This window comes from Schistocerca nitens, chromosome 2 (assembly GCF_023898315.1).
Source record: "Schistocerca nitens isolate TAMUIC-IGC-003100 chromosome 2, iqSchNite1.1, whole genome shotgun sequence".
Taxonomy (NCBI): Eukaryota; Metazoa; Arthropoda; class Insecta; order Orthoptera; family Acrididae; genus Schistocerca; species Schistocerca nitens.
Window position 1 is genome coordinate 455,656,677 of NC_064615.1, and position 20,001 is coordinate 455,676,677.

A 20,001-nucleotide genomic window follows, 5' to 3' on the forward strand; every position below is an offset into this window, starting at 1 on the left:
CTTTCTTCCAGAAGCCTTAGTGCCACAGAAGTATCAGTCTTTTCCAAAGGCCTTACATTTTGCACCATTCCCAAATTAAATCATGCTTGACTTATTAAAGCCTCCTTCTCCTGATCTTTGTTTCAGAAGGACTTTTTCACCACAAACCTGGCCAAAAATACTTAGGCCACAACCAATATTGAACCCTGCTTGACTTCTCCCCTCCACCTAACCATGATCCACCCACACTGCTCCCAAATCACCCTCTGTTAACTTAACAGAATTTCTTAACCTCAAAACATGCTTCATTTCCCAAATCCCTCAATATGCAAGCTATCCTTACATCGACAGAAAGAACTATGATCCACCACGTAAAAACTGATCCTGACTTCATAATCCTACATGCTGACTAAGCCTCCACCATTGTTATTCTGAACCACAAGGATTACCTGGTGGTAAGACTCTTGCCAGCTGTCAAATTTGTCTGCCTACAAACTCAACCACAGTGATCCCATTCCAGAAATCCAGCAGATATCCAATCGCTCCTCAAATCCTTGGACTCATTCCGTAACCTCTGCCTGCAGTCTGTCTCTCTCCTCACCCCTACCACTCCCTGCTCTCCTATTTTCTACATGTTTACTAAAGTCTATAAACCCAACCACCCAGGATGTCCCATTCTAACCAGTTACTGTGCCCCCACTGAGAGAATCTCTGCTCTTGTAGATTAGCATCTTAAGCTTGTTACCCACATCCTACCTTTCTGCATAAAAGACACCAACCATTTCCTCCATGTCCTGTATCTTTACCACATGTTGTCCTACTCATCACTACAGATTCCACCTCCATTTACACTGCCCCTGCCCTTGATGCTATTGAACATTACCTTTCCCAATGCTTTATAGATTCCAACCCTATAATTTCTTTCCTGATCACCATGACAATCTACATCCTCACCCACAATTACTTCTCCTACAAATTAATCCAGGATATGGCAATGGGCAACCACATGGCACCATAGTATGCCAACCATTCATGGACCAGCTAGAGGAATCCTTCCTAACCACCCAGAATCCCATACCCTCACCTGGCTCAAATTCATTGACGACATCTTTGTAGGCTGGAACAAGATTGAGGACACACTATCCACATTTCTCCAGACCCTCAATACCTTTTACCCAATCACTTCACCTGGTTCCTGCTCAACCCATCAAGCCACCTTCCTCAATGTTGACCTTCACCTCAAAGATGGTTACATCAATACTTTCATCCACATCCAACCTACCAACTACCAGCAATACCTCCACTTCAACAGCTGCTGCCTATTTCATACCACGAAGCCCCTTTCATACAGCCTAGCCACCTACAGCAGTCACATCTGTAGCAATGAGCAGTCCCTCTCAAAATACATCAAGGGTCTTGCTGAGGCCTTCGCAGACTGTAATTACCCTCCCAAATTTGTACAGAAAGATATCTCCCATGCATTATCTCTCCAGACACCCACCTTCTCCCAAAGTCCCACCGTCTGGACACAGAGGAACACTCCTCTCATGACTCAGTATGACCCACAACTGGAACAAGTGAATTACATTCTCTGGCAGAGTTTCCACTATGTCTTGATGTGCCATAAAATGAGGAATGTCCTACCCACTATCCTTCCCACCCCTTCCGACACAGTGGTATTCTGCCACCCAGTGAACCTACTCAATATCCTTGTCCATCCCTTCTCAACCCCTACTTCCAGCCCCTTGCTTCATGGCTCATATCCCTGTAATAGACAGAGATGCAAGATCTGTCTCATACATCTCTCAAACATCCTCCCACCACCACCTATTCCAGTTCGGTCACAAGTATCACTTATCCCATCGAAAGCAGGGCTATGTGTGAAATTAGTCATGTGGCCTACGAACTAAGCTGCAACCACTGTGCTGCATTCTACATTGGTGTGACAAACAACAAGCAGAGTTTTCGCATGAATGTCCACAGACAAACTGTAACCAAGAAACAGCTGGACCACTCAGTTGCTGAGCACACTGCCCAATGTAGTGTTCTTCATTTCAATGGCTGCTTCACAGCCTGTGCCATCTGGATCTTTCCCTACAACACTAGCTATTTTGAACTGAGCAGATGGGAACTCTCCTTACAATATATCCAGTGTTCATGTAAGCCCCTGACCTCAACCTTAGGTAGTCACTGTCCTTCACACACCTACTTCTTTCCCTGTTCCCACTCCAGCACTACACGGCCTTCTACTCCACTAATGCACCCACAGTCTTTCTACTTCTCTCCATTTTCTGCTCCCGCCCTCACCCTCCATCTAACCTCCCTACTGCACCTAGCTGCCTTACCCTTTCCCCATCTCATCCCCGTATGCTCCCAGAAGTAGCACATCACTGTCCCCCATCCCTGCCTGCTCTGTTATGTGCAGTCTGGCCTTGGAAGCCAGAGACAGTTGTCTTGTTAGTTGTATGAGTTGTGTTTGCATGAATATATGTCTGTGTATGTTGTCTAATTCAGAAGAAGGCCCTTTGGCCAAACACTTACTTATTTAGTAGTCTTGTTGTTGTGCCTGCCTGTGACACAACATCTCCATTATGTGGAGTACTTGTCCAGCATTTGTTGCTATTGGAGGAATGGAAGTCACTTCCTCCAAATTGCACCAAGTATCCAGCTGTGTATCCTCGTGTTTAATGCATTCTTGATTGTTCATGACCATCTTGGAGCTCACCACTTCATCCATAATAAAACAAGAGTGACCTTAAAGGCACACACTGTATTAAATCACAACTGAATACGTGTCACACAAGAAAGATGATGTGGGTCTTGCCCACTCATCGCTAATAGGGTGCCTCCGGGATGCAACATTCTGAGAAAGCTATACAATAATTTCAAATAAATAACATTAGTAGTTTTATTTCCAGAAAGCAAACTGACAGTACTTAACATTCTTTACAGCAAATGTCACTAAGAGAGGCCATGTGAAAACAGAACAGTTCTTGCTATGCACAGAGTCCAAGGAAACACTTGATACTGACAGCATTGCACTAAACACATTCGAGACTTGTGCTGATCATGTGCAGCCAAGGCTAGCAGGAGCTGTGTTCTTATGCAGGTGTTGTAGGGGGTGTGCCTGGCATCCAGCATTTGTGGTTATGCCAGAACATGCCCCCCCCCCCCCCCTTCTGCCAAAGTGACAGACTGTCATCATGTATGGCATGTGACAACAGTGGGGGCTGCAGGAGGATGGACTCTCTGAGGGGCAGGAAGCTGTGGCTTCAGGGGACGACCAGCTTCCAGCCATACCCCGCCATCTGGCCTGCGCTCTAGTGAAAACATCCCCCAGAAAATGATCAGAAGGGTACATGTCCACCTCCTGCTGCCATGAACCAGATGAACATGGCAGCAACTGCTGCAGTGCAGGCAGGTCCAGCTCCATGGGTAGGATGAGAGGAGGCGAAGGAGGCAAAGGTTCTGTCTCCATCTGCAGCAGCTGCTGCATCTGTACAGATATGTGCGGATGGATATGTGTGTGTGTGCGAGTGTATACCTGTCCTTTTTTTCCCCTAAGGTAAGTCTTTCCACTCCCGGGATTGGAATGACTCCTTACCCTCTCCCTTAAAACCCACATCCTTTTGTCTTTCCCTCTCCTTCCCTCTTTCCTGATGAAGCAACCGTGGGTTTCGAAAGCTTGAATTTTGTGTGTCTGTTTGTGTCTGTTTGTGTCTGTTTGTGTGTCTATCAACATACCAACGGTTTCGTTTGGTAAGTTAGATCATCTTTGTTTTTAGATACATTTTTCCCATGTGGAATGTTTCCCTCTATTATATTCATACTACTAATAATATAACAATAGAAATTCCTGGATAGAGCAGCATGTAAAATAATGGAAAGGCAACCAGTCATCTGTAATGTACTGATGTGTGGAGTATAGAAACACATAACAGGAAACAGTATTTGGACTAGCTTTTGATTTCTTGCTGTTTTTGTAGTAAAGGTACACACATTCACAACCACAACAATACAGACACCCAAATGCACACTCCCATGGCCATTTGGCAGGACTGATTATCGATTATTGAGTGCAGTTGTCTGAGCTCATGGAGATGGGAAGAGTAGAGAAGGATGCGATGCACAGGACAAAGAGGGGGTAGTGGGATGCATAGAGTGAGAGAGTTCCTTTGACAGGTGAATCAGTGGCTGCTTGACAAGACAAAAGGAGTTCACAGAGTAGAACATACAAGAGGTATATAGTGATGGAGATGGAGTAAAAGGGAGGGAGGGAAAAAGAAGGGGAAGTTGGAGATGAATTGGGAGACAAAGAGTGAAAGGGAAAGGAGGCAGGAGTCAGGACATAGGAGGCAGGGTGCAGGAGGAGGCAGGAGGAGGTAGGAGGCTGGAGGAGGCAGGAGGCTGGAGGAGGCAGGAGGCAGAGAGAGAGAGAGAGAGAGAAATAGGGGGGAGATTTAGGTCAGGGGAATGTGAGGGTGCAGTATATGTTGGAGAGGGAATTTCCACCTATAACATTCAGAGAAATTTATGCTGGAAGGGAGATCCAAATGGCCCACATAGCGAAGCAGCCATTGAAGTCCTTTGTGATGTGGTGTCACAGCATGTTTGGCAGCTAGATGGTCAAGTCTCCAGTTTGTTGATGGCCATTCATGCAGGTAGACAGTTGCTTGCTTGTCATACCCACATTGAATGGAAAGGAGTAAATACAGCATAGCTGATATATAACATTGCTGCTTTCACATGTGGCCCTAGGTTTTGCTGAGTAGATGATGATGATGATGATCATTTGGCATTGTTGGCTGGGAGGCCACATTCGGGGGAGTTTGGCCATTGTATTGCAAGTCCTTTTTAGGTGACACCACATCAACGACTTGCGAGTCAATGATGATGAAGGACACACAACACCCAGTCCCCTGCTTTGAATCAAATCCAGGCCCCTGCTTGGTAGGTGGTAACGGTACCGCTATGCTGTGGAGGCAGACTTACTGAGTAGAAAATGCCTATGATTGGACTGTGGTAGGAAAGGAAGGAATGAAGGCTAGATTTTATCATCCTATTGACACTGTGATCATTGCAAATGGAGCCCAAGCTCAGATTACAAAAAAGAAAGCTGAGGAATGAAATTGGCCATACCCTCTCCAAAGGAACCATCTCAGCATTTTCCTGGAGTAATTTATGGAAATCACAGGAAACCTACATCTGAATGGGGATTTGAACCATGGTCCTCCACAATCTGAGTACTGTGTGCTAACCATTGAGCTACTTCAGTTGGTGACTGTGGTAAGAGGTGTTGGGTAGGTGTATGGGACAGGCCTGGCCACAAGGAAATGACCCATGGTGTGCAGGAATGGGAGCAGGGGTGGTGCAGGAAAGGACAGGGATATTTTGTAGGTTTGGTTGGTAGCAGAACACTGCTTCTGATGATGTGGGTAGGATTTTCTGTAAGATATCCCTCATATCAGAGCATGATGAGAGGTAACAGGAGGCCTGATGAAGGATGTGGGTGAGGGTTTCAAGTCCAGGGTAATACCAGGTGGTTAGAGGAGTGACAGTTGTTGGCTGGGGTTCACAGTTTTAGTAGTATCAGAGAAGGAGAAGGCACCCGTCTATTTATGGATGGGCTAGGCAGGATACTTTATGTCAATTAAGGCTCTGGTAAGGTTATCAGCATATTTTCACAACTCCTGCTTTCCATGGCAGAGTCATCATGGATGATGAGTCTCTAAGGAAGCAACTTTTTGACATGGAACAGCTGACAGCTCTCAATGTGGAAAAGATCACACCAATACTACCTACACCCATTCTGCTAACCCTTTCCACTCCAATGTCGAGTGCCACTCGACATCGCGAAATTTGTTTTCCGCTCCGATGTCGAGCCTCATTCGACACGACTTTTCGAAGCTCTCAGACGTATTTTGAGTCTACTAGGCATTATTGCTGCGGTGTGCTGCCATCTAGGAGAACTAGTGTTAACTCGGTGTCGAACAGTAGCAGCTGTGTTAAGTCAAAGTTTGTAATTATTACGTTCAAGTCCACGCGCTCGAAATGGCTAGTTCTTCACGTACAGTCCTTTCTGAGGAAGAGATTTTAGATCTTTTAGAGCAATCTCTAAGTGAAAACGAGAGTGAAAGTGATTTTGATTATGATAGTGATTCATTTCAAAACAATTCGAGTGACAATAACGAAGAAAACAGTGACAATGTGCATGTTTCTAGTGATTCAGCAGAGGATTCGTGGTGAATGTGGAGCGACACTGACACTGACTTCACAGATTTTCCTTTTGATGAATCAAAGTGTGGTTTTATAACAGAAAGTAATTCTGTTCCATCATTGCCCATCAGATTCTTTCAATTAATTTTTACAGATAACCTATTTCAACAAATAACAGATGAAATGAATAGGTATGCTACATCAAAAATACGTAAAGTGACACCACTTCCACAACATTCTGCATGGTGGGACTGTAGAAATGTTACCATGGAAGAAATGAAATGCTTCCATGGTGTGCTACTGAATATGGCATTATAAAAGTGTAAGAACTTGCAGGACTTTTTTTCAAGAGAATGGTTACAATCATCCAGCTTCTTTCCAGACTGTTTTAGTCACCAACGATTTATGCAAATTTTCTTGGCACTTCATGTTTCTAATCCGACAAGTGCTACACATGTCAACAGTCAGGTTCAGTCACGTCTGAGTAAAGTGACAAATGTACTGAATTACTTGTCTGGCATGTTTCTCGAAATTTATCGACCATATCAGTATTTAGCTGCTGATGAATCTACAGTATCATTCAATGGTCGTGTATTATTCAAAATGTACAATCCTCAAAAACCAATAAAATGGGGACTCAGAGTTTATCTAATTTTAGATTCATCAAATGGTTATATCTGCAGTTTGATACCCTATTTTGGCGCTGTAATAACTGAATCATTGATTTGTCCACACTTGAATTTTTCTGAGAGAATAGTTCTTCACCTGCTAGCTAATATCAGAAATGCTACAGGGCAATCAGGGTATCATTTGTACACTGGCCATTTTTATACAAGTGTTGCATTAGCTGATGAGCTGTTGAAACAACATGCATCTCACAGGAACGATTCAGGCCAATCACAAAAACCTTCCAGCTGCAATCAAGAAAGGAGCTCTGCGTCTAAGGAAGCATGAAATAAAATGCCTCCACAACAACAAAATGATGGTTCTGGCATGGCAAGATAAATGAACAGTTCTCATGCTTTCTACAAAAGCCAATAACTCAGTGTCACTTATAGAAAGGAGAAACAGAAAGGAAAGGGAAGAAATAAAGAAACCAAATGTGATTATTGATTATACTTCAAAGATGGGTGGAGTTGATCGATCTGACCATTTTATTTCCAATTACGGTTTTCTAATGAAAAGTTTCAAGTGGTGGCGAAAACTATACTTCTGGCTGTTGGAGGTATGACTTGTAAACAGCTATTTACTATACAAGAACCACTGTGAGAAAAACAACTTGACAATACCGTCTCACAAAGCATTCCGTAAAAGTGTTATAAGAGGATTAGTTGCCCAAGAATGAACTCAAGGACAGAAACGAGGATGTCGTTCAACTTCTGATGATGAGGAACGCTTGAATGGAAAGTTGCACATTATCAACAAGCTTCCTGGGAACAAGCATAAGGATTGTGCAGTGTGCTCAGACAGTAAAAAGAAACGTGGCAGGCGTGAAACTGTGTGTTACTGCGAAACATGCTCACGAAACCCAGCTCTCCACCCTGAGAGTGCTTCAAAAAATACCACACAATGGAAAGTTTTGTACTGTAAAAGCTTAAGTAAATATATGAATGAAAGCACATATTTTGTTTTAATGTACACCCCAATTGTTGGCCAGTGGCCACATTGTTTCCACAAAGAAATCCACGCAAATCTCTGCGGTGCACTGCCGCCCAGGCGGTGGCGATTTAAATAAGAGTGTGTGGAGCCGCCCTGTGTCTGCCTTATGGAGTGCAAAGGGCTAATCTTTATCCCACTGCCTCACATTACCTTTCCCCATCTCTCTTGACCCACACTACTACTCCATCCAGATCAGTTACTGCCTTCTCTCACCACTCTCCCTCCTCTACCCCTCTCTGTCCATTCTCCACCCTTCTCCTCCTTTCTCTATACCCTCGATGTGTCCTCCTTCAACTCCACCTTCCTCTCCCTTTCCTTCCCCCCTCCCCCTTCCCCCCTCCTCTATATCTCTTATATACTCTAATCTCTGAACTCCTTTCATCTGTTCTGCAGCCACTGGATCATCTGTTAAAGGACCTGCCTCACTCCATCCCACTACCGCCTCCTTGCCTCATGCTTTCTTCCCAAGCCTCCCCCCACTTCCATCAGCCTAGGAAGCTACTTTCAGTAATTGATTATCAATAATCAATCCCACCACTGCCACATGAGTTCACATTAGAGTATTTCTCTCTCTGTCTCTTTCTCTCTCTCTCTCTCTCTCTCTCTGTGTGTGTGTGTGTGTGTGTGTGTACTTTAGCTAGAAAAAGAGGAAGAGCTTTGAAGCTAGTGTGTTATGGGCATCTGTGCTCCACACATCAGTGTGCTATAGTGGTTGCCTTTTGCTTATTTTACAAATAACAAGTGTGTTATGTAAATATGACTTCTGTACATCTTAAGTTTAGCAGTATTATGAAGGCAAGTAAGCACTTTCTGTTTGATCTGCTTGGTTAAAATTGCCTAAGAATTATTTGACACACCTTAATGTACATACATTTACATATTTATGACAAGTTTCATATTACCTCTTAAATGAAAATAAGTTTCAGAGTTTTTAACATTTCTCACTTCCTAGAGGTACATTTAAATTATGAAAAAAAGGGAAGGTTTCAGTTTAACGGCTGATCAACACTGACATCATTAGATATGCAGTGCAAGCTCGGATTGTTTGAAGAAAGGGGAAGGAAATCAGTTATACCATTTCAAAAGAACCATCCTGACACTTGCCTGGAGCAATTGAGGAAAATCACAGAAAACATCAGTCAGAATGGTCAATCACAGATTTGGCCCATCCTACTTCCAAATGCAAGTTCAGTGTCCTAAGTTCTATGCCACCTCGCTAGGTGATTTCATTTGTGTTCTGTGTAAGAAACACTTCAGAGTATATTACAGAGCTTCAAAAGAATCAAATCTGCTTCAAAATAATGGCTATAATATGAAAATATCTCTCTATGTATTAACAAAGGATATAGTAGTCATTTGCAACTTGCTAGAACCAGCTTCAACTCCAGCTGCTTGCCTTTAATTGTAAGTAATCTTCCAGTTAAACCACTAAACTTGCTTAAAGTCATCAGAAACTATGGTTCACTATTACTTTATTCTCATTTATTTCCCAAAGAACAGATTGAGCAAGTACTTTTTTCTCACTGTGACATCACTTTGAGGCTATGACAGATTCTATTAAATTTGGAAGAAACAGACAGAAGGCAGAGGAAAACTGAAATCTTGTGTCATCCTAAAAGCAATATTTGTGTGACTCTATTAGAAGAATATTGTGGTTTCTCAGGTGTTCTTGGTATGCTTTTGGATGTTCAGACAAGTTGATTTCAATGTCCTGCATGATATTTTGATGAGCAACCTATTTTGATGACCAACCTAATTATCTTCTTCAGGTGACACATGCAGGGTTGTTCTGCATAGCTGCTACCTGTACATTAGCCAGATTGTGTCATATGTTATGTGGGGCAAACTGTTTAACAGTTGAGGAGAGATTCAAGGAACATCAGTGACACATACAACCATTTCAGTTGTTGCCTACCATTGTTTGAGATACAAGCAAGATATGAAATATGATGAGACCATTATCAGGGTGCAGGTGTGAAGTTTATGGGGCAGCCTAATTAAGGAATCTACTTGAAAACTTAATAACCAGCACTAATGTTTCAGTTTAAGCAAGGCTTAGGGTCTGGGACTGAGTTTATTAAGATCTCACTGCCCATGTACCCCAACACTGTCTTACCTACTAGCAAGGAACAAAATTAGTTGTTTGCATTTCACATTTAGGTGGAATTTCTTTACACCTTAAATAATAGTCAGTGCCTCCTTTTCTATATGGGTTTGCACCTGTTAGAGATTTAGATGCATATTAAATCAACTGTTCTGTGCTGGCAGTGGATTTATGTAGCAGTACTATGCCTATCCAAAATTATGCAGCATCTCTTACCAGGACTAAATGTTGGTCTGTACAAATGTGGCTCGCAATGGAGGATACTTCAGATACATTTTTAGTTTCAATAACACTGCCTGGTAGGTAGCAGACTACTGGAACTTAACTCCCTTTAAGCATTCGGTATAAATCTGCCATAGTGAATTAATAGCCCAAGAAAAAATGTAGCTTCTTGAGATCTTCTGGCACAGGGAGATTATGAGTTTCTTCAACATGGTCTTACATGGGCCTGACACCATCTGCACTCAGTATATGACCAACTTATTAAATGCTCAAATGGAAAAAACTACACTTCATTAATTTACAGCTAAACTCACAAGTAAACTCACAAATTATAAGTCTATTAAATATCTGTTTTAAATTGTGGAAGTATTCCTGTCAGATAAACCACTGATTATAACATCATGTAGATAATTTGCTGCTTGTAGTTTCGTGTAGCTTTCCTAATTATTTTTCAAATACAGCAGACATATTTGGACACCAGATGGTAATCTGTTATATTGATATAGCCTGAAAAGTTTGTTAGTTTGCTACGAACACTTTTCTTCTAAAGCTAATAGTAATTGCAAGTAAGTATCTATTAAATCTATCTTAGAACAGAACTGGCCCCTTGATAACTTCACCAGTAGCTCTTCTGCATGTAGATCAAGCATTGATAGAAGTTTAGGGACTCCAATTAGGAAAAACTCTGAATATTGTTGCAGTACTTTGTTCATTGATACACTTCTTTTCTGATCATTTTAGTACACTCTAATTACACTAAAATTACATTGACATAGCTAACATGGAAGCTGGTAGACAACAGAACAAAAGACAAAGATGAAAGATAATACACTTCACCAAAGAACAAGTGTGTTAAGAACTGTAATTTCTGATGAGAAGAGTTCCCACACAACCATCCCCCCCCCCCCCCCCCCCCCTTTCCTCCATGTAATGTACAGCACTGGGATGGAGGCATGGGAATCTGCATTTGCCATTGAGGTGAGGGTAGTTGGTGAATGTGCCTGTAACAGGATTGTGAGGAATTGTCTTTTGGGGGGGGGGGGGGGGGGGGTGGCACAGCCAGTGGAGGGATAGTAGAAGCAGGCAGTGGCAGCCGTAATTGTGTCACCTGATGATGTGGTGTGTTGAAATGTTGGTGTGTATCCACAGATATAAGAGTGATGAGCAGGTCATGGAGGTCAGCAGTGTTGTGTAGGATTCAGGCACGTTTGAGACAATGTACTGAGACAGTTTTAGGTTTTTCATGGAGGACCACATCAAAGGTGTTTATACCTCTCACAGAAATATTGGGGGGAGGGGGGGGGGGGGGTGGAGTATGGTTGTTGGAGGGCTGTCCAAACAGTTTCATCACACAGCATTACAAAACTGCAAGTTGTGAAAGGCTTGTGAATGAAAATCTTGGAAGTTCTGTTTGGTTAACAAGGTGGCAGTCCATGCACAGGATGTGTTGTTTTACCCAGTCAGTTGATGAGGGTTGGCAACTGACTGGTTTTCAGAAGTTCTGTAGGCTTGAGAAACTCCAATGGTTGGTTCAGAGGCTCTCTGTAGAAAATCTCTGCCAAAGATGCTTGCAGATCCTCCTTGAAAGCTGAGTGAAACAGTATCCAATGTAGTGATTCCATCTACTCAACTCCATGTCTCCTTTGAAGAGTTGTGCTACAGCTTCACTGACCCAGTGCACTGCGGGTGGTAGGCAGTGGTGCAGTAGTGCTTCACTCCATATAGTTTGCACATTTATGAGAAAAGGGCTGACTGAAATTGGCAGCTCTGGTCCATGGTTATTGTGTCTGGAGATCAGAAGTGTGAAATCCAAAGTTGCATGAAGGCCTTTGCTGTTGTCTCTGCCATAATATCTTATATGGGCACTGTGTCTACCCTTTGTAGAACATGGTTAGTTGTCTTAAGTATGTATCTGTAATCTCTGGACTGCAGAAGTGGGCTGACTAGGTGTAGGTGTACATGTTGCAGTATTTCTGTTGAAATATATTCTCCAAGTGCCTGCTTTGTGTGGCACCTTGTTTTGCATTGCTGGCAGTCTCTGCAAGCCTACACACACAATCTGAAGTCATGTTTCACATGTGACCAGACAAAATGGTCTCTGACAAATTGGGCAGGAGGTCAAATTTTAGTGTGTGACAAATGTTGGAGACGGTGGAAGATATGATGCCACTCAACTTGTGATACATCGCGCCGGATTTGTTTATCAGATCCAGTTAGAGAGCAATATTCAAATATCAAGCCAGTCAGTTGGTCCTGGCGTAGCACACAGATTTGCAGGTCTTGTTTCTGAGCTAATGCAAGGTAATCATAAATAATGTTTGTAGACAGAATGTTAATGCATGATGGACCTTCAGCCACTGAGTTATCAGCACATTTAATGTGAAGAACATCAGTGGAGAACTGGCTGACATAGCCAAGGTGGTGAAAATGTTTAGGAGGGTACTCATTATTTTGGTTTCTTAGAGCTTCTGTGAATGGACGAGGGTCCTCATAAAGTGTAAATTACCTGCCTTCCAGTTCCACTTTGAAGTACTGTGCAGCTTCATAAATGACAAAGAGCTCTAGTTCAAAGCAGACCATTTTTTTGTCGAGCAGGGGTTAAGTTTTTGTGGGAAAAAAAGTATAGGCTGCTGCTGCCAATTTACTAGTTGTTGCAGGCTCAACCCCCCCCCCCCCCCTCTCCTCTCTCCCCTGCTGCTTTGCTTGCATCAGCTGTGATTGACCAAGGGGCATTATTAATAAGTTGAACCAAGATGACAGCCTGTTGCAGGCACAGTTTGATACTGTCAAATGTTCTGTGAATCTCTGTTGTTTATGTACAAGCTTTGTTGCCATGCTTGTTTTTTCAACTAGTGTGTATCACCACATCTTGGGGAAAATGTCTTCTATAAAAGTTAATAGCACCAAGAAGTCTCCTTAATTCGTGATAGCTGCTGGGATTTGGGCGTGAGCATAATATTTCAATCCTTTCTGCTGTAGGATGAATTCTCATGTCACTGACTGAGTTACCAAGGAATGTAACTTCTCTCTGTCAGATCTGGCATTTGTCACTACTAATCACAACACCCTGCTTTTCTAGATGCCAGAGTTACAGCTAAGATGTTTATTGTGCTCTAGTGGTGATACGAGAAAGCCAGAATTGATAGATTATGAGAAACAGAAAAGGGATTGTAACAGTACTTTGTCAAGTTGTATAGCATGAATAGAAATTCATATAATCCAAACAATGGAATTATGGCAGTTTTGCGTATGTCTTAATTTGCCATGGAAATCTGTATATACACTTTTTGGCAGTGTATGATGCTAAAGGTGGTAACACAATCAGGCATGTGAAAAGTTTTATGTGTTAGGCATGGGGTACTGATTGGGTATCGTACTTGTGTTCAGTGACCAGCAGTGACCGCACAGTCTATAAGAAGTTTATTTCTTTGGCACCTAATGGATCAGTGATGCCCATGAACTTCCTGACAGTCTGACAATCTCGGCCCTTATCATTTTGTCTGCTACATTTTTAGCAGTGTGTAGTCTGTCAGGCATCATGTGCCATGCTTTGTAATGAACTTGATGACTCTGGAATGGTAATGATTCAGTGAATAGTGTTGTGATTTACTTCTCGTTGCTCAGTATGCATACACCATATGGGGGTGGCAGGGGTACCACTTGCAGGGGTAGCTTGCAGACTGGCAGTATTGTACGTCACACTGACATCCAGTGATGCATGTATAGAAAATGTATAGAGGTCCCTGAGGACTACTGAAAATCTGAGTGATTCTGCTGATGTGGATGTTGCTGTTGCTGCTGCTGCTGACGATGATGTAACTTCTGATGTTGTTGTAAGTGAGTGAGATGAGCTTGTTTGTTGTTCAGGTCAGTTCCTAACAGATGTCATTTTTCTATTGAGACAGACTTTCTGTGAGCATAGAAGCTGTTTCTCTTTTTGTTTCGTCTTATTTCTTGATCATATACAGAAGTCTTGCTCCAGAGTTCATTGTGTGTCATGATGGGTAGTAATTGTTTTGCCTGTCAGAGGTCGAGCCAATACGCCTGGCACAGATTCTTTACCAATGGTCTGATGAAGGAACCCTACAGTCAAGTTGGGGTAAAGGTGGAAATTCTATAGGAAATCTGCCCCCAGTATTGGGGGTCACACATGTCAGCTATAACAAACTGCCAAGAACATTTCTCATGTAGGCCTGTGTCCACTGTCTGTTCCATTGTTCTGAAATGCTTGATGGGGATGCCATTGATGGCATGTAGGAGAGTACCTGACATTTCACACATTGATTTAAATAAACAAGCAGGTAATGTGCTCACTGTAGAGACAGTGGCAGTTAGGAAGAGTCTTTTAGAGGTGTAGTGCCTTACATAAAGCCTTGTATCTACTATTGTAAGCTGAATGAAAATAGTCTGACTGCTGCTTCCAATACTTAATTGATTCAATTCCTACTGTGGTCACTTCTAAAGTTCTGTAAAGTCACAGGGTTGTGACCAGTTGTGTGCTTCCTCACCAAAATGGCCATGGAACCAACACCACTGTTGCGACATTGTCTTGCTTGACATATGGAGTATCATTATCCACTGTGGGCATCATCTCCCCAGCTAGCTGCAGGTCAGTGTACATAAGTTAAGAGCTGTCTGAAGTATTTGTGAGAACGCTTAGGGCTCAGAGTCTCTCACTATCCATTGAAAACCTTGTGTGGCCATCAAATTTCTGCAAAGTGTCTTATATCACCATTTTATGTGCCCCATCATTGTTATGGAATTGCACAATTCTATCAGCTAAACACAAATTAATGTCCTAGGACAAATTATGTTCCCTTGAAATCAATGTGCATTGAATTTGTGGAGGTAGTTTTAGTAACCAGAATGAGCAAAGAGTGTTGTCCAACATGATGCCTGGAGAGACAGCCTCTCATGGGTGCTGCCATAATTGCAAAAGTGTTTTACTAGCCACTCTTTCTTCATAAATAACCTGACACAGCTGTTGCTGAGGTGTATTGGCAGGTTGTTGAAGTGGCGCCAATTTTGAAATTTTAAATTTTCCATTGGTTGGCAGAGTATGGATGATAGTGCTGATTACATGAGCACAGTTTGCAGTGTTACTCAGTAAGGCCACAAATTTTGGTGTGTCTTTCACAATTCTGTGGCTTTGTAAAATAAGTTCAGGCATTTGAAACCACAATCCAGTGTGTTCTGGTTGAAATTCCAGTAATTTAGGTAGGGCATTGGGTCATAATGGAACTGCATCGATGTCCATATTGCACTGTGATGACGTGCATAGTCCAAGCTCATGATACATTTGTGGTGCAGAAGCAAAGTTTGAACACACCTCTTGAGGCCCAGCTGGCTTGATTGTGTATTGCGGGTTTGATTGGAATGGACTCAGTATGGAAGAATGGGAAATTATCCATGTGTCTTCAGTGCATTGTCCTGCACTTGTTATCTGAGCTGAATGCTGGTGACATGTAACACTAGGTTCTTCGGGTGTGACTTTGACTAGTCTCTGTCCAAGCATTGTCAATGAATTAATGCTTCAGCTCAACACTTTTATGTTTCACTTCTACCATGTGTTGTTCAGGTGAACTGAAGATGTTTGTTCATTGACACTGGAAGGGCTTTCTCTGAAGTATTTGAGTGAAGAGTATTCTTGTAGAATTTCAATAGTAGTTGTAGGCACCGGAGACCTAGAGCACACTACGAAGGTGAAGTCTAAATCTGTTGCAGTTTCTGAGATAACCACTATAGGGACTCCACTCAGGAAGCACTCTGAATAATGGTGTGGTACTCTGTTCATTGATACACTTCAATACACTCAAATTACCAATGTGTAGCAAACATGGAAGTCACTAGATAACACATCAAAAGACAAAGAGAAAAGATAATGCAATTCACCAAAGAACAAGAGTGTTATTAATTCAAGGACTGTAATCTCTGACAGGGAGTGTTGCCACTCAACACCTCTATCCTCACTTTCATCCAACTTTAAAAATGCATGCTCTAATATGGACAGAGAATGATGACTCTGGGCTCCATAAACCGAGTGTCCACTGTATTCCACACAAATACACTAAGGCATACACTGACCAGACTATATAGAGAGGCAAAGAAAGGTTCCAGAAATGCAGAAGACACACTGAACTCAAGCAACCAACAAAATCTTCAGCTGCAGTTGCAGAACATTGCATAGCAACAGGGACTCAATGATATATGAAAAAATGGAAATGCTAAGGCAAACATGATTTTTTAGACTTAATTGTAAAAGAGGCTGTTGAAATAAAATTGACCATTGGCCTGATCAATAAAGACAGTGGCTTAACCCAGTGCTGAGCCAACAGAGTCACAGTGTCAGACAAGAGTGAGTTTTGTGCCTGACAGGAGTAGCAGAAGCACTGAGGGATGGGAAGTTGGGCCCAGCATTCATCGATCACATCCTCTCAGCACTCCACCAAATGTAGAATGCAGCTGTGTGATGAGGCAAGTGGTAGGGAGTGGTAAGAGGATAAAGGAGGCATGATGTAGCAAAGACACTCATTGTACAGGTATCAGCTGAGGATGTTGGCAAGGTACACAATCAAAATATCATGTTACATAATGACTGCTGATATGTTTATTGAGCTCTCCATGACAATTTGCTGAATAATGCAATACATCAGCTGGAGGGTAGAATTCTAAGGTCAAAACACCTAGTTCTCATTATCTGTGTCTTGACTTTAAAACATATCTCTCTCTCTGTCTCTCTCTTTCTCTTCAAATTGGTGTCCAGCTATATCATGCATGCCTCATATCACTGACTTGTCTCTTTCTCTTGGCACGCTGCTGAGTGCTTAGAACTCAACAATGGACTATTACTATCCACACTACTAAATGATAGAACTTTCTTCTTTTGTAAATCAGATTTATAACAACTGTTTACAGTCAGGAAACAGTTTCAAAAAATAAGAGTGCTGTCTGCTTGAGAAGTGTATTTCAAATACATTATCAAAAATCAGAGTCACGATACATAGCTGATCCTACTAACTTGAAATTCTTCCATTCTGTGACATTTTCATGCATTGCCACATTGCCATGGCCTTCTTCTTCCATGGAGGCCAGTGACAATCTAAGGCAGGGGTCCACTGCACAAAGAAAACATTAAGAACGGCAAGTGTGACCAAAAGAAAGCCACTGACAGCATTACCCCATGCAGCAGTAATGCTTTCTCCACCGCAGTTCAGTTAAAATGAACATACAGAGGAACCCATGCTCAAAAAGTGTGGCCCACCTTCTGAACTACATTAAATAAATTTTATTCCATAGTCAAAGATCATCATTCTTCAGCCATAAGTTCATTGTACAATACACCACTTTAAGAAAGTGGTATGTTACACTATACTGCACCCGGATGGACACATGAGAGCAATACAAACAGTTGATTCACCAGGAAATCTTAAGACATACATCAGAGTCATTTCTCAGGAAGAGATCCACAGAGACAACTTGTAACTAGTATATTAAAGTTTTTTTTTGCATTTCTGGTATAATGGGGGTCATCAGGATCCCACTTTAGTTTCCAAAATTAAGAGAATGAAAATTAAAAAAGAACATTATAACCAGTTTAATTTTGAATGTTTTAATATTCTAAGGGGAACTGCTTAAAACTGTGAATTGTAATAAATAGCAAACATTTTCTTGGTTAATATTTTAAAGTAAAAAAAATGTGCACAAAGAACTGGTACATGTTTTTTTATTTATTTTTTATTTCATACATGGAACAATATATATTTTATGGATTTTGTCAGTTTATAATACATGAGCACACATTTACATTTACAATGAAACAGATTTCTCATATTTTGTGTAGTTTTTATAACTAGTCATACACACATTTATAATTACATCACCAAAGGTGATAATGTCATATGTTGCTAATAATCTACATCTATGTTAAATATTCTTTTACAGTATAACAACTTTTACTTACTAAGAAGGTTTTAAGCTTTTGTCTGAAAGTGATGGGCTCATTTATTTCTTTAATTTCTTGTGGTAATTTGTTATACACTTTTACCCCATTATAAAATATACTTTTTTGCGTCTTTGCCTTGTTCTTTCTATCTAGATGGAGGTGGTGACAAGATCTTGTTTCATGGTCATGTATTAGGCTGTTTGGGTTATACATGTTGAGATTTTGCCATTCAGAAGTTATTAATGGATTATAACACCAGGAACCATAGAATGCAATAATGTAAATTAATTGAACCAGGAAGCACACAAAACTATGTTGAGTTTCATACAAAGTCCTTACAAACATTTTTTGGCTGTCACTGCAGGCTAGTTTGCTGCAACTAGTACAGCAAACATATTGTTATTCGGCTGGGCACTATTACAAAGCTACATCACTTACTTTCAGTCAGGAAATGGGCTTGTTTGCAGGAAAACAAGTACCCACACAGACAGTGCTGATGACTTATTGTGCACAATGGACCACCATTACATTTTCTCTTGATAAAGCACCAGTGAGAGGTGCACGGCAGTGGTGCACCCAAAACACTGAACACAGGAGTAACACATTTAAAATGCATTCCAGTTCTACATACAGCTTTCTAGTGCACATTTTCATGTGTGTTATGGTATGAGGAGAGCAAATGTTATCAGGTGGCATTCATTATCAGCAATCACTAGAATACTAGTGTGGGTTGCCTGTGGGTACACAACATGATCACCACCGTTTTGCATAGCCAGTAAGTTGGACAACAGGTGTTTCATTTCTGCTATGTTTAAGGCAGTGACTGTGCCCTGTCCTTGAGGTCACATTTATGTTGTCTTTCAAAAAGACAACACAGCACTACATGTTTTCCATGCTGCAGAGGGTGTTCAACTGTGCCTTTGCTAGCACTTGCTTCATACCCCTCACCAATTGAAAACATTTGATCATGGGTTGCCAAGTGACTGGTACACAACCACACACCAGCCACTATGACTGATGAACTCTATGCTAGATTTGAAGCATCATTATATGTGAGTTACCTATGTCTGTCATCCAAGTCTGAGTTGATGCTCAGCTGGCTTAGAACTGTTGCTGCTATTAGATATGGCAGTTCCGTGTACTAAATTTTGCAACATGTGTATCTCTAAATCACTTGCAAATTTAATAATGTTTTTATCCTATTATACTATACACACACAGTAATTACAGTTTCATTATTTATTATCATTCCTAATGTTGTAATGGTGGAGGCAATCAGTGTAGCATTCAAAAAAATTTTAAAAACTGTAGTCTTTTAATGGTTGCATGTTGCATGGTGACATATAGAGTATCTGAAGGAGAACATCTAATGAAGTTACATTTGATCCATTTCTATGAGTTATTTGTTGACTGTGACTGTTAGAAAGTAATGAGTGAACTTCATGACCAATATTTTCAATTTGTTATAACTGAGAGTAGACAATTGTCCAAGAACTGAATTTGTATCACAATTGATTTATTTTGTTTATTTCTTGTTTAATAGTACTTGAGATCAGTTTTGCTTTCTTTTTTTTTTTGTTCTGTGTATAGAATGTAGCTTTTCGGTTTTTGCTACTTTACTCTTGCCTTCCCTCTCCCCTTTCTTCTATTACATTTTCTTTAGTATTACTTCTGTTCTTCTTTCATCTCTCTCTCTTCATTCATGAATTTTTTTGTAAGTGGGTTGGTATGTACGATTTTATGTGTATGTGAAAGTATATTTAAAAATAACAAGTATGAAAACAATAATATTAATGTTCCAGATGGGGTAATTGAAGGAGCCATAGGTGCCAACTTTTTACAGGTAGTTGCACTTTGTTCTGCTTCTCTGAAAGGAGCT